We start from the raw sequence: 15,984 nt of genomic DNA, 5'->3' as shown, positions 1-15,984 counted from the left end.
GTTTGTTGCAAAAGTTTCACGGAGGTGTGTAGACGTACCGCACGCATATCAAGTGGCATCGCTGGAGTGAATGGGGGGGTGGGGAGGATTGGTAGTACTGGTTTAGCTTGATGGGGAGCCTTTTTACCCCCCCCCCCCCCTGGCGACGCCCATCCATGGAGTCGTCTCGTCGCTCTCTCAAATAGGCTCTCTTGTATTCGCTTCCTTTGACATTTAAATAAAAGACATGCTCTAATGAGGCATCAGACTAAAGGAGCGCGTGCTTCTCACTGCACTTGTGTTTCTGCATTTGTAATTAAGACCTTGATTTAACCTGCTGGAACAGCTTGTTTTCTTGAAGTCATATCGATCGATACGCTCTCGAAATCGTTTTGTGCCGTTCTTTACCCTTCACGACTTTCCTCATTCGATGTCGGTGGCTTCGCAACGCGTCGTCTGCTCACCGCCCTCGACGAGCAGACGATGCGTGCATGCAGTGCAGACAAGAGCCTTGCCACTTTATGCAGCCTCTCACCTGATTGGCCAGAGGCCTCGGTTTGCTCGCGACGCTGCTTCGTCGGTTGGTTGTTGCAGCGAATGCCGCGGACGTGGCCGCATCAAACATTTGTGCAGAGACGCCTTCGGGCGACCGCTGTGTTTGCACATGGACGTATATGAAACCAGCGCTGCGAAGCGAGAAGGTGTCTCCGTCTCTGGTTGCCAAGGCAACGCGCCTTGGTTCGCCGTTTTTTTTTTTTTTTTCACCCACGCTTTTATGCAAGATTGATGCATTGTCTCCAGCATAGAAATCCTCCGAGTTGTTTGCGCCGAATGCCGCGGTGATGCGACGCTTGCTTTGGTATACCGTGCCGTCCGAGTTTCGTCCGCATGCTGCGTTGCTACGCAACAGAGTACTGTGGTTTCATATTATATTGCCATGGTTTTTTCATAGGGTATGAATCTTCTTTGCTTGCTGACCGCAAATGTGCGCATGGCGGGCAGCGCATTTTTTTTGTTTAATTAACATCGTCGTTTGGTCATATATGAAAAGTACGGGGCAGCGAACGAATATTGCAATATTTGAGCTCACGTCGGCACCATTTTAAATTTCTGAAATTTCTATCTACTATTCAAAACTAAGGACTATGCTTTTTCGCATGATACCTTCCTTGAAAGGATGTTTCTACGCAGCGTCTGTCTGCTGTGCCGTGAAACTAGTTACTCAAGGAAAAGGACTGTCCGAGAAGAGGGTAGGGCTGTCCCAGGACTGTCCGAAAAGGGACACTCCTGAGAAAAATTTTGGTGTGATCGTGTAGCAACCAAGAATCGTGACAGCCACCCTCAATTCCAGTCGGAAACTCTCTGTACTCTTAATTATCGCGTGTTGAGCAGCTATAGGCTTTACTGTTGCTTTTTGCAATGCGACTGTCTACATACTGCGTTAAACGGGGTGTTTGTAGAGCGTGCTATAACGTTGTGTCTCGTGTCTTCTCTTGCAGGTGAGTTTCCCTTTCCGGACGTCGTCTTCTCCCGAGTCGTGGTGGAACGTGAGTTTCGACGTGCGAGTCACCTGTGGTCAAATGATAAACAGCCGATGAAGTATCAGGATTCAGTTACGTTATTTAACAGCAGTTTGTTAAATTCCGCCTCGAAATTCGTTTCAAATGCAAAGTTTCCTCTTGTAAAGCACACTTCGTGGCATATTTAGGTGTGTAACATGAAGACAACTTACGGCAAAATTGTTGCTTACGGGCACTGAGAAGTAGAAGGGTAATGCGCATTCCGACCCAGTTTTCTGATGACGTCGTTGGAGGTCAAACACCCTTCTTTTCGCGGCCAGTTGGAGCCTTGACACCAATAGTGCCTCATCAGAGGAATCTTTTTCAAAGCAAAATATTACCTCGTTCATGTCATTCCTCTTCTTGTTCATTAAGAAAATCCCGTCTGTTTTTCTTTCTCGTTTTTTTTCTCGTAGTCGTATGTTTTTGTTCATTACTTTAATGTCTGTCAAATGCCGTCCGTCCCCGTTGAATGCGATTTCTTCCTCGGGGAGCTTCGTTCATCAGTTAGCGATGTGTTCGATATTGTGCTCGGAATCAGAAACGACTGTTCGTAACGAATGCATGGTCCGGAATTTTAACAACCCTTCGTGACGAGCCAGTGGGAAAACCAAGCATTCCGTCTTTCTCTTTGTTTGAAGGCAGCTGTTTAATATGCACAGTGTCTGCTTCTCTCTGTCTCGCTCTCTGTGTGTCTTTTTTTCGGAATACCTTTCTTCATGCGCATTATAGTCTAGCCTTTTTTAATTTTTCATGTTTCAGGCTATGCGTTATTATTCTGTCCGGTTTTCTGTCGCCCGGGAGTGAGTATTCTTTCGCGATATGATTATGGTGGAATATATGAAAGTAAAAATTCTTAATCATTTGCAGCGCTCCTTTGGAGTCAGAATATACTACCCAGTTTTGCCTTTGCTGGCCTTCAACAATGTAATATTGCAACAAGCTCCGCTGCTGTTGACGATGTCGTACCGCGTCTACGAGGGGTGCAATTCTATTATGTCTTGTATGCTTTGCAATAAAAAAAAACACACACTTCGTAGTTCACGCTGCCTTCTTCTGGTTCACTTTCACGCTTTTGGTGCTGTTCTTGCGCAATGTTGCTAAGCGCCGTAGTCGCCGCAATGCAAGCGGCACTAGAGAGCCGAGTGTGGCAAACGCGCGCGCCATTCCTCGCACGACCTCAAAATGGCATGCACGGTCCCCACGTGCGGTGTTTAAAGGAAATCCCCAGCTGAGCCATACGCCGCAACAAGCGCAACTTTCCCCATCAAAAACGGGGGAAGCTCTGCTCTACGGCTCGCCCGTGAGTCGCGCGGTGAAAAACGGGAATGTCGACATCTCTCGTGGGCGTCTGTTATGTACTTTTACTTTATGTAAGGTAGTTACGGCAGTTATTTGTTTCGCAAGTGGGGATTTCTGCTCTCTGAGGAACGTGGGGTACATGCCATAGGGAAGTGGTTCTTAACATGAAAGTAGGTACTTCCGAGGAAGAACTAGCGAGGAGTGGCGCTTTTTTCTAATTCCACGTTCAACTGCGGTGCCGCGCATTACCGTGTATAATAGGGAAAGGTCAAAAACAAGGAAGTAAGAAATGCACGAGAGAGGTCGACATATTGTCCGCTTGGTTGCAGTGTACGGCGGATTTGACTGCGTGAACGGCAATATCTAAAAACTCAAGAAAGAAAGAAAAAGAAAGAAAGAAAGAAAGAAAGAAAGAAAGAAAGAAAGAAAGAAAGAAAGAAAGAAAGAAAGAAAGGATCAAGTAGGAATAAATGGTTTGAAGATAGTTAGGAATAAAAGATACGTGAATCAGTGAGGAAGCACGAGTGAGGGGTTAGAGTGTTTTTTCTGGAAAGATATTTCCTACAGTGACTTTGGGGGTTCTCAGGTATCGTTGGGAAGTCTTCGGTAAATGGTTGCGCTTGTTTCTTCGTTAATCTTGTCTGTATATTTTGTACGCGACATTATATAGGTGCCAGTGGCACACTGACTGGCCCATACGGCAACCATGTTCAAATACATCGCTTAATTGAAGGAGAAAATTTAGTCAGATAGATTACGGTCATAGTCATCTGTGCAAACGTACCTGGACAAAGAGAGAGAGAGAGAGCAGATATCGCTGCTCGTTGGCAGTTGAACTATGGCGTCGTGTGCCTTTTCATATCCTGAGCGTGTCTTTGTTCGTCAGTATTATCGCTGAGCCGCCGCTACGTGCTGGGATAACGGGCTCCATGACGTTCTCTGGCAAATGCGAGAGCGTCCCGCACGTGCCACCAGGGCTAGAGCGGCGCTAGCTTCCTTTCAGGTATGAAGCTCTTGTAAACGCTTTTCGAAAAGGGGAACGAGAGAGCTCCCTCAGATGTAGTGAAAATGGTACCTTCGGAAGCGTATAATCCGAAGGTTGTGGGCTCGGATCCCATCGATGGAAGGGAATATTTTTTGTGCACTTTAGTTTCTTTGAATTTAGACTACACTGTAACCACAAAATAATGTCCCCTATATGGTTTCATTGGCTTAATGGTCTGTCAGTTTCATTAGTCGTGTATAATGCAATACGGAACAAGAAGCCCCCCAGATGATTCCGCTACTCTTTTACTTTCGCCAGCACAGTGCTTCCACAAAGACGAGCGCCGAGCCGTCTGCTGCCTTCTTTGTGCGCGTCCCTTTTGCGTTGACAACCGTGTGCGTATTTGCCTAAGCGACGTCTGTAAGGACGCCTTATTTCCTCCTGTCGTGCTTCGCTTTTGCGGTGGCCACTATGTGTGAACGGCGAGCGAAACAAAAGAACAATGCGTAGGCTCGAAGGCGAAGTAGGGTGGCGAGAAGACGGCCTATCGGTGTTTTTGTTTGTATCGGTCTCCTTTTGTCCAGGTGTGTATACGCTGCCCTTCGTGGAGCGTCGTTGCGTGACAAAAGGGGGATAAACCGAGTGGCGTCCTCTGGCGGGAGAACGTCATAATAAACAGGGCGTCCGAGGTGCGAAGGGATAACGTGCGGGCTGGTTGGGGAGCGGCCGTGGCGCGACCATATCGGCTATGGAAAGCGACAAAAGGCTTCCCGTTTTGCTTTGCGTGTTCGCCAGTGTGTGTGTTGTATTTGGCAGGCAGCGATAAAGGTTAGCTTTTGCGTGTAGAGTAGAAAGGAAGAGGTGCCAGGCGCTGGAAGGTAACTCGCCGAAAAGAGAGCACCGTATACAGTCAAAGAGATTGCTTGATCAGAGTGGCGAATGTTTGTGCAAGCCTTTCGCGGCGTCCTTTGTATATCCGAGGGCACCCGATTAGGTCGCAGCTTCTGGGAAGGTGCGCTCTTTATATATACACCACTCTGATTTCTACTAAGGTCTCTGGGTGGCCTCTGAAGAAAGCGGGAGGCTTTACGAGCGCCCATGTTACCAACCTCTATGAAAGTGGAGATATGGAAGTGAATTCAGTAGTTCTGGAATCACGACCGCACAAGCGAAGAAAACACACAGACAGGACGGGCGCCCGTAAGTGTTGGTCTTCGTTTGTGCGGCCGTGATTTTGGCGCGAAATTGACCATTGAATTCAGACATGTGCACCAGGTAGCCCAACAGCGAGTTCTACTAGATTATAGAAGTGATATCATAGGCTGGGTTTGTGCATGTTTCTATGTTCAATAATGGCGTACGTTTATTGCAAATAAAGAATATCTGGTTTCGAGTTGCAGTGTTGGGGCAATGTGACGGTTGTGCTTCAAACGATATTCATTCTCGCGCGTCCTCAATGGCTTCAAGGGCCGAGCTTGTAGATATTGCATAGCACTGGGGACGCAGGATCAACATAAACAGTGATATAGGAGACTGGGAGGGGCGAATCAGAGGTGGAATTCTCATTTTCACTTTTTTCTGAGCTATTATAAACCCACGCGGATCATGAAATAACTTTGTTTAAAATCCGGCGAATGGAAGGCCCGGGCCTGGGGCTGTCTATAGACGGACGCTTGGAGCTGTTTCTCTCGCGCTGCCTCCAAGGCTCGCTAGACGGTCCAAAATTGGTCCGTGAGTTCTGAGCTCAGCAGGGCGATCAAGTCACTGATAATTGTCGTGTTTTTCACCTCCCGTGTCTTTTTCGCTTCACCTGCTTTGAGTCTAAGCTTTGCGATGCAGTAAGTGCGGAAATGTCGTATATGGCGTCGCGAATGGCACGTGTAACTTCTTGAAAAATTTTTAGGCACGCGGCTTGATGATTGCATGCGGTAACGTGAGGGCATGATTAATGGGGCTACTGGAGCTCTTGCCGACAAGGAAAGTCTATTGGCAGGCGAAGACAGTACAGCATTTATGTACCGACAGCATGGTATTACCTTCGCAGCTCTAATGCCCGAATAGAAAGATAAAAGAACGTATAATACTGTTTAGAAAATAAAAGATGAGACAAAGTAGAACAGTGTATAGAAAAAGAGAAGAAGGATAAGTAAGAAAAGAAAGAAAGAATAAAAAAAACTATAAGCACATTAAGAAAGAACCCAATCGGCGTTCGCCAGGTGGTGGCGCTTGCTTCTAAGCTCTGCGGTTTAATCACGTTTCAGAGATCAATTTTTTACTGCGACACTTTGATAGGTTTATGCGCTACCGCTGAGAGCACATAAATTGCTCGCGATCAAATTATGTAAAACCAAAGTGGCAAAAGGTTCCTATAGTGTTCTGCGCCGCCCTTCTGACCTCAAGCTATAGATGACCAGGGGTCGTCCTCGTTAGAGTCACTGTATATGCTATAGCGTAGACAGTAACTCTAGTTCGTGTGCGCTTCGAGATTACCACTTACTGGTTCTTTTTCATTTGAATAAAATCCCATATCAGCCACATTATCCTATTGAGCGCAAAGTCAAATTAGCCGATATTTAAATAAGTTGAGCTTTTTCCCTGTCTCGTCAGGTCGGTAATAGATGTTGACTTATGAACAAAAAAAAAATGCGAAGGTTATTACTTACGTCCATAGCGTGCGTGCTTCGTCTGCTTATATATATTTACATCGCAGCGAAAGTCTATATGCATGCTATGAATGTGACAGAACTCCACTCTTGACATTTCGTGTTTGTATGTACTGGTATAGATGAGTAAAATTGATATAATCCATCCGCGAGTCCATGAAATTTAATTTTGCTCTCTGTAATGAAATTATTCTCGTTCTGATTGCCAAGTAGGTTCGTGACTGGCCTCCATATATGTAACTAGATCAAAGAGCTTCGCATAAATATTAGTTCACTTAATCAGATTGCTTCCTGCGTGCATCGCCCGTTTAGGAAGTGAAGTGCTGATAAATGTCTCGTACTTACGATGAATCGCCCCCATCACTGGCCTAGCCGCCTACGCTGTCAGTGAAGTACGAAATGTGGGAATTGTGGTGCAGTTTCTTATTTTGTATTTGTATTTCGAAGTCTTCTGACGTGAGTTCTTCGTGCACTTAGATAGATAGATAGATAGATAGATAGATAGATAGATAGATAGATAGATAGATAGATAGATAGATAGATAGATAGATAGATGGATAATCAGTAGCGATAATAAATAGGAGTGATGTAGCTGAACGCGTGCCAAGCTCTTCAATACAATCTAGTTTACCGGAAGATTCGTCTCTGGTGAGATAATGAAATGCTCTACAATTCTGCATGACTTTTTGAAGGGCACAAGAAAACAACAAAAATAGAAAAAAGGAAAGAATTATCGAAAAGTATGTAGTAATGGTGGTTATGATATTTCCCCAGGGGGCAACACGTCTACGAATATGATTTTTGGGGGAGGGGGGGGGTTGAAATAAGCGCCAGCAAAAATTCAAAGCGTGCCTATGGTTTCTCCGTGGCGCTGTTCTGTGTCAATCTTATACATCCCACTAATGTGATACCCAGGATCACGGGAGAAATAAACTGACTAGAAAGAAAAAAGAAAAATAATGTAAGGGAGTAGTATTTCGATCGACGACAAAATATAATGCCGGGAGTGTAGAAGAGAAATAAATGCACCGCCTCAACAGCTCTATGACGCAAGACAGTTCAGCGAGCAAGACCACGAATGCCCAAGAATGCCATCTACGAAGTCAGAACTGAAAAAAAAAAGACGTTAATATAAATGAAAGAAGAAGCCGGGGGACGAGAAAGGAGGATTTCACTATCGCCGAGTGCTCGCATGTCGTGCGGCTTGGTCACGCTTCGCCTGCATCGACGCTTCCTTGGGATGGAAAGGAATGCGTCGCTTATAAAGCTGTGTGTGGGGATGGGATGTATGATAAACCGCATGGTTTTCGCCATCTCGATCGGGACGCTCCTTTTATATGTAAAATTTCCCGATATGCCGACAGCGGCAGCCCGGAGTGTTTGTCAATCTCTCGCGTTTTCACCCCCGTAGCCCTTTTGTGCGTTTATTCCGTTGTATTGGCAGCTAGCTATGCTGCACGACTGACGGACCCTGTCTCTTCTGACGGCATAATCGACTGCGCGGAGAGCCTAGTTGATAATGACTTGAGGAGGTGACCTTCCTTTTCCCCGTCGATATGCAAATGTCCGCGAAACGATGTACAATCACTAAGTAGCTGAGTTATTCCTTTGACTCGGAAAGGAGAAATAAGGATTTTCATTTTTACGAAGCCCTGGTAATAGTGCATGTAGAAAAAGCACTTTTTTTTGCTTTAGATGTTGGTAAAGAACATTAGGTCATGGTATTTATAAAAATTTTGTCGAAGTTCGTACTCCTCATGCAAGCCAGGTGGTTTGTAAAATGTAATAAATAAATAAATAAAAATATCATGCTTGTATAGCACTTTTCTTGCAAGCTAGTTGTTTCGTTTATAAAATTCGTGAAAAAAAAAGGGGGGGGGGGGATCTCATGGCATGTTCCGGCAGCCAATAGAAAACGATTGCTAGATACTTCGAGAAGTGTTCCATATAATACAATTTGACCTACTTGGAACTGCAGCTGATGTAGTTGTCTTCATTCATTTTATCCATCCTGTTATCTGAATTTACGTTGTAGTAATTGGGCTGATTTCACCTAATTACATTTGTTAAATTAAAAAGAACCCAGGTGGGGAAGGTGAGTCAGCTGTTTCCCGTTTAACCGCACCTTGTCATCGTGATTTTGACACGTTAAGACGCCGTTACTTAGTCTCTGCCAAGTGGTTGCTGTAATTCAGAGCCGTAACCTCATTAGGCTAATGTGTTCGTGCAAGAATATGTTTTCTTTTTTTTCTGTGGTGGCTTTGTGCTTGCCAAGTAATCCATGAAATGTGTTGGCCATTAACTATCGTAGTTAACACGGTGGCAAAAATAAAAAAAAGGATATATAATGAAGTCACAAGGTTCGCCACACATTTGCCTAAAATGACTCGGAGACGAAAGCATTTTGTTTGTTTGTTTTTTTACCCAGTGCATTGTGTTGATCCTAAAGAGGTCGATAAAAGGTCCACTGTGTCTTTGTGGTGTTGTCATAGGATGACGTCGTAGTGTTATCGCTATTATTTTGTTTTTCATCTCTCGTCCTCATGCTGCCGCCGGTCAATTTCGGCGTTTGGTGAGGGGTCTAATCCCTTGGCTTTTATAAAATGATCACGGAAACAAAGGCTCCGTGTATAACGCATTGCCAAAGTCATGAAAAAATTGCGATATCAAAACTTGCATTCATTCTTCTTCCCGATTTCGCTGCTACGAAGTGGGGCAGGAAAATGCAGTGGGCGAATAAAAGATCAACAAAAGTATAGCGAAATAATAAAAATAAATAAACAAAAACACCCGTGGACACGGTGGGAATACGTCTTTTTTGGCGCGGTGCTCACGTTCTCGCGTCGCTTCGAAAGCCGGACGCGCCTCCCATTCTGGGGCGGGTCCCTCGAGTCTGCTCCTCCGCTGCTGCTGCAGCTTATCTGGCTTATCGCCCGCTTTTCTGTTTGTTTATTCGTTATTTTCCGGCTGCGACTGCAGGTGCCTTCGTCTTTCACTTTGGGCGGCAGGGATTCCAGATATCACCGCGGGTGGCTTTCGCGTAGATTGTCTCCCATCTGTGTCGTTGTTCTTGTTCTAGTCAATGTGGTTGTAGCAGTTGTTGTTGGTTGACGACGGCCGCGCTCTAGTGCCGATCGCGTGATATTGTTCATCGTATTCTGCCAGACTGAGCCATGGCGTAACCGTAATGTCCACAAAAAACAAATACAACAAGTTATGCGCTGCTTGCACTGGAGGCGGGGGAAAAAAGAAAGAAAAAAAAAGAAGGCAGTGGAGCTGATGGAAAGCATCGCACTGGTGGTGTCAAGCCTGAATGAAGTGTGGAGCCGGAAAGCCCTCTAGGGTTCTCGATAGTTCTCCCTCTTTCTCTCTTCTTCTTTGTTTTTTTTTTGTTTGTTTTGTGTCTAGTTTTGTTTCTATTACTTTTTAGTCTTATTTCCCTTTTTCGTCTCAGTCTCCATTGCTCTTTCTATACTTTTTTCTCTCTCCATTAATTTTTTTTCACGCTCTGTGATTATCTTTCTTTTTCAGCATTTCTTTCAGTTTCTCTCTTTCTGGTTATTTATGTGTTGTAGTGCACTCTCTCCTCTCCCTCTTTTCATCCTTCTCATCCTCACTCCTCTTTCCCGCTTCTTGTTAAACGATGCAATAACTGGGGCACTGTGGCAAGAACTATATGCCAAAATATGCCACGTTCTCAGCGTGCCTTAATATATCCAGCGGTTAAGGCGCCCGCGTTCGGATAGCAGGTTGAGCGCGTTCGATGACCGCAGCTTGCTCTCCCAATTTTTCGAGGCATGATCATCTCTATTTATTTCCTTCTCCCTTTATTTCACACTCTTGCAACAGACATGTTACGCATTTTTCAACGGGACTGAAATAGGCCGCATCGGTTCGACGGGAGCGAGGCAGAAGATGACGAAGAGTGCACGTGGCTATTCGCCACGCACGTTTTTCGGTTGCGACAGACAGTTGATTGATTTGTGGGGTTTAACGTTCCAAAACCACCATATGATTATGAGAGACGCCGTAGTGGAAAGCTCCGGAAATATCGACCACCTGGGGTTCTTTAACGTGCACCCAAATCTGAGCACACGGGCCTACAACATTTCCGCCTCCATCGGAAATGCAGCCGCCGCAGCCGGGATTTGATCCCGCCACCTGCGACAGACAGTTTACCACGAGCTAGAACAACTTCGCTGAATCGGATGCAAATCCTTACTCGCATTGTCTTGTATGATTTTGTTTCGCAGCATGGTCTCTCGGGTGCCTCTTTCATTCTTCTATTTTCGTCTTTGTCCGGCATATGTGGTCGAGTGTAGGGCTCTTGCTGTTGGCGTGCGATACTCAAGGGAGACCTTATTTGCGCGATATCCTTAAACAAGGGCCTCCGAGATAGCGCGCCGAAGAAAAATTCGCCGGCACTGGAGGCCTTATGTCGTAATAAGCCCGTTTCGTGAAAAAATCCGGTGCCAAATTCCGGTGGCGGCGTCCTTGAGCGAAATATTGCGATGTACGCAAATAATAGAAATAACGAAAATCTGGGTTTCATCCACAACCAAACAATCTAGGACGAGGAGTCTTCTTAACAGATGCAATATTCCAGGCGGATGGGTAGAACTACACCTGGATTCGCATCATTCTAACTGCGCAACGTATTAGTGGCATAAAGGCTCAGGCAAAGTCAATCATCCTCATGTTCAGCGAGAGCGCAAGAGTGCGGAAACGTGGGTGCGATTATTGCCTTACGCATAGCGGGTAGTGGGTATACTTGTGTTATAATAATAATAATAATAATACATTGCGGGGCTTGCAAACTCCAACAATCAGAATAGATGACCCTACTTCAGCTTATCCTACAGTGGCTGCCGATGACCGCTTCATCTTTTCGAGCTTCGTTCTTGACTTGGATGGCGTCGCGGATTCCTGCGGGATGTCGTTTAATTTTTCAGGGAGCTCGCACTTATTTTTAGTCTTTTATTTTTTTTTTTCTCGAAGGGCGTCGCGTCGGTGGCGGCACCCGAGGCGTCTTCGTTCAAAGAACTTCGCACTGCCGGAATTTTATACGAGAAGCTTCGACTGCAGCGCAAACACCGGAAACTCGTCCACGCGCCAAACGCCCTCTGGCGGCGGCGTCGTCTCCGCAGCGCTTTCGCTTTCTTCCCTTCGTCGTCAAATATTGAAAGTGGCCCGCTTACACGCGGATGACGCGTCCCGTCTTTCATGATTTGATTTTTTTTTTTCGCATTGACCCTTCGAGTGTAGCTCCTACAGCCCGTGCGGGATATGAGTGTAAACTGTCGCAGCGTGTCCTGCGAAGAATTCTCCCGGCATTGGAAAGGGCCGTCCCCACTATCGGTTTCTTACGATCGGGTGGGAAACGCAAATACATCGGACGTCGTGCTGCGGCTCGGTTTTCACCTTATAACTGCTCCAAACGGGTTCGCATGTCACTTCTCCGTTCTGTTAGCATTTTCTTTTCTTTTGATCTCTTTGTTCCGCCCAGTCGAGTGTCTCTTCTCCCTTTCTTTTATTGCAGCATATATTTCCTATAATGCCCCCTTATGATGATGACGACGTCTGCCACCTCTTCCCCTTGGAGCGGGAGATCGACGGGCTAAGTTGTATCCAAAAAGGAAAGAAAAGGTTCAGTGTAGAATAATTTCTAGAAAGGAAGTAGTGTAAAAAATAAAAAAAAAAGATTGGTCTATTTCAATGCACCGTCACTGGATCTCGTGCCACAGCACAAGACTGCCAGCAGCCCCGAGGACAGGCCAACTTCCCTGTCCTTCCCTCTATCTATTTCTCCTCTCTCCGAGTATAAACATGTGACGCGTTCGGGACGCTGTAGCGCCTATATGCATATCGGCAGGCTTTTCGAGCGGCTCCCCAGAGTGTGCACTTCCGTCTCTTCGCTTTCATCTTTGTGAGTTCGATGCGGGACTATGGTCCGTTAGGTGGCGTCCGGGAGTGCAGACGTGGACGCGTCTGCTCCCGCTTCTTTAAATGTTTTCGGACATCTTTCTTGTGTTCTCCACCGATCCATTGGACTTTCCTAAACCAGTTTTGTGCAAGCTATCTCACGACATCGTTCTCGTTGGGGTGAGTGAACTTTTCGGCGAGTTATTGAACTTCAAGTGTGCGAAGCGAGGGACGCGTCTCTAGGACTAACCCCTCGGCTACGAGTACGGAGCTAGGGTTCATTTCGAGGCAGCGCCGGGCCTCGTCAGGCCCCTGCCGCACCTGACTAGGCAGCGAGGATGCCCGAGATGGTGACAGTTGAAGGCATGGATATCACTCCGGAAGAATTCGACGGAGCGGGGTGGACCACCGCCCTTGGCGCCCGGCGGAAACGAGATCCGGCAAGGAACGCAGCGTCTGCTACCGCTGCAAAGTCTACGGCAAACACAGCAAAGAAGCATGGTTTCAACGCTCGCTCCCTCTCAACAGTGCAGAAGGTTGTAGCCGCTTCGCGACTCCCTCGGCTGCCGAGAGACCAGATAAAGGTCATTGTACGGCCCCGCGGAGGGCTTGACGTTTCGAAGACGGACATGGTACTGCTGTCGAGAGCTCTGACTATGGCAGCTGGGCTCACTGACCAAGAAGCATCGGAAGATACAGTCTGCCCCAACAAGGTACAGAATATTCTTGTTATTTCGACTCCGGTCAGATCCAACGCAGTCGCATACGCTGGAATTCAGAAAATTCACACGAAAGTCGGCGCATTTGATGTTTCTGCCTACTTAGCCGCCCCGGAAAACACTTGTAAAGGCGTCATCAGGAATGTTGACCCCTCGATAGAAGAGCACACCCTCAGAGGCATGATTGTCAACCAACGAAACCCGACCGCCATTGAAGTCAAGAGAATCAAAAACACGCACGTTGTTGTGATACTCTTTGATGGGCTTCGCGTTCCCAAAAACGTCATGTGCGGAACGGCCTTAGTGCCGTGTTCCCTTTACAAACGCCAAGTCGATGTTTGTCACGCCTGCGGCCGAGTCGGACACCGGGCCGACGTATGCCACCAGAGCAAGGCAGAGAAAAGTAAATGCCACAACTGCGGAGACGCACTCTCAAACGATGCTGCAGAAGCCCACCGTTGCACTCCGAAATGCAAGCTCTGTGAAGGTGATCACCCAACAGGTGACCGTTGCTGCAGCAAAAGATACCACATCCCATATGTCGTGCGACGACGCCGAAGACAAAGACGCCACCGCTCCGAGAAAGAAGCCAACGCTGACGAGGTTAACGACCTCGCGGACATGCAACCGGAGATGGCAGATGGTTCCACTCCCAAGCGGCGCTCCAGCTCCAGAGGGCGTTCCCGTTCCAGAGGACGCTCCCGTTCCAGAGGACGCTCCCGATCCAGACGGCGCACCCGTTCCAGACGGCGCTCCCGTTCCACAGCGCACTCTCAATCCAGCGGGCGCTCTTGCTCCAGGGGCCGATCCTGGTCGAGATGTCCTGGCAAGAAAATGACCTGGGCCGACATGGTTCGCGACAGCGGCTCTGCACCGACAACATCGACAACTTCAAAGCAAGGTAAGGTACAGCCAGAGCATGTGGCAGATCCACGAATACACACACTAGAACGGGAAAACAAAGCACTCAAACAGGAACTAGCTGAACTGAAGGCAACTCTCGCCAGGCTAGAAGGACGTATCCTAAAAGACACACCGCCACCCATCCCTCAATCATCAGGATCTGTGGTCGCGTCATGTAGCCCAAATAAACGCAGAGCCGTAAACACCGAGACAGATGACGACACATCAGACGTAGACGACTTTATGTCCGACGTCAGCGAAGCTCCTTCTAACGCCTTAGCTAGTGACAACAAAGCCAAAAAGCACCGCAAGACGAAGAGTAAGTTCAGTAAATTCCAATCAGCAATTGCCGACATTAAAGAGGCACTCATACAAATTTGCGGTAGACTCGATCGTCTGGAAAGACCAATTGCTCAACCCAGAGCCACGAGAAGAATTCCCACGCCGGACCCGGGGTCCATGTCTTCCCAGGGACCCCAACCTGCGCTGCCGACATCCCCTCAGCCACCAGGTCCAATAGGTGAAGCGAACACACAGGGGGTCATGCCAAGTCAGCACCATGGATAGCACACCACAATTTTTCAAGATCTGGCAATGGAACTGTAATTCATTCAACAAAAAGAAAGCTAACCTAACGCAATTAGTACGATCATGTAAAGAAAAACCACATGTCATCATTTTACAGGAGTGCGGGGCGGAAAAGTACATTCAAAACATGTCCTTTTCGGGGTACAGGGTTTCCAGGCCAACCCTGGACCCCGACTTCAAACAAGCCAGGGGCATTGCCACCCTCATCCGTAAGGACATCAGCTTTATGGACAGGGACACCCCGACATACAAGAAAGGCCTGGAATCCATGATAACAGAAATCATTCCGAGTCGAACTCTTAAAGCCCACCTTTACATACTGAACGTATACAGTTCTCCAACCGACCGACTCAGGAACTTTACCAAACTCCTATCATCGGCGGTGTCGCAAGCCAAGGACCGGCCGTTGATCGTTGCCGGCGACTTCAATGCGCACAACAACGTTTGGGGCTACAGTACCAATGACAGGAAAGGTCTTAACCTTGCGGAGTGTGCAAACAACCTCAACTTGAAGTTAATCACGGACTCAAGGTTTCCGACACGCAGAGGCAATTCTGTTCAGCGAGACACCACCCCCGACCTGACGTTCCTCGGAAACGCGGAAGGGTCGTGGGACAATCTGCAAGAGGACCTTGGCAGCGACCATTTCATCTTAGAAATCAACGTCCGTATCACACCCGCTCCACCTAAGACGTACAGATACGTCGACTGGGACCTTTTCCGAAGAATAAGGGGTAGCGAGGACAGCCAAGGGGAAACCTTTGAAGAGCTTCTGGAAAATCTGAAAAGTACGGTGGCAAAAGCCACTAAAGAAATAACCTTGGACCTGGAGGTTCCAGTCATGGACTCCAGACTCGCACACCTCCTGGAGGCGAAGAATGCGCTAAGAGGACGATGGGAAAAGCAGAAGCTAAACAGGAGGCTGCGATCTAAACTAAGGGAAATAAACAAAAAAATCGAAGAACATTCCAGAGAGCTGAGTGCGCAACAATGGGATGAGGTTTGTAATGAGGCGGATGGTAAAATGAGACGGGGAAGCAAGTGGAGCCTTCTAAAAAACCTATTCGCCGACAGCAACAAACCGACCAAGAGCAATGCTCGAATAATGCTCGACAGACTCGTCCACCTGCACACGATTGAAGGCACTAGTCCTCAGGATTTTTCTAACACCCTGGCAGACATATACCTGCCGACAGAAAGCAAATCAGTCCCCTGGGACGACCCGGCATGCGAGTACAAGGGGACACCTCAACGCTCACTGGATCGTCCATTCGAGGTCTCAGAGATTGTGCACGCCCTTCATGGCCTTAACGGCCGATCGGCCCCTGGTCCAGACGGATTAACTAACAAACTTCTCAGAAACT

The 15,984-nt window shown here is 47.4% G+C and overlaps 1 protein-coding gene across 16 annotated transcripts in view; it reads left to right on the top strand.

Annotated features, from left to right (window-relative positions):
* The window catches only part of LOC119179960 (RNA-binding Fox protein 1), a 405,655-nt gene that overhangs the window by 262,064 nt on the left and 127,607 nt on the right, over window positions 1-15,984 (top strand). For 2 of the 16 annotated variants that reach the window (XM_075868590.1, XM_075868591.1), the window contains one exon: window positions 1,479-1,526. The exons of the other annotated variants lie outside the window; for them this stretch is intronic. The gene's annotated coding sequence lies outside the window, so the exon portion shown is untranslated. Of the gene's footprint in view, window positions 1-1,478; window positions 1,527-15,984 lie in introns of those variants that run through there. 16 annotated transcript variants of the gene reach the window in all.

Source organism: Rhipicephalus microplus, chromosome 7 (assembly GCF_043290135.1).
Source record: "Rhipicephalus microplus isolate Deutch F79 chromosome 7, USDA_Rmic, whole genome shotgun sequence".
NCBI classification, from domain to species: Eukaryota; Metazoa; Arthropoda; class Arachnida; order Ixodida; family Ixodidae; genus Rhipicephalus; species Rhipicephalus microplus.
Note: the sequence above shows the minus strand (reverse complement) of the source record. Positions and strands in the feature narration are given on the sequence as shown.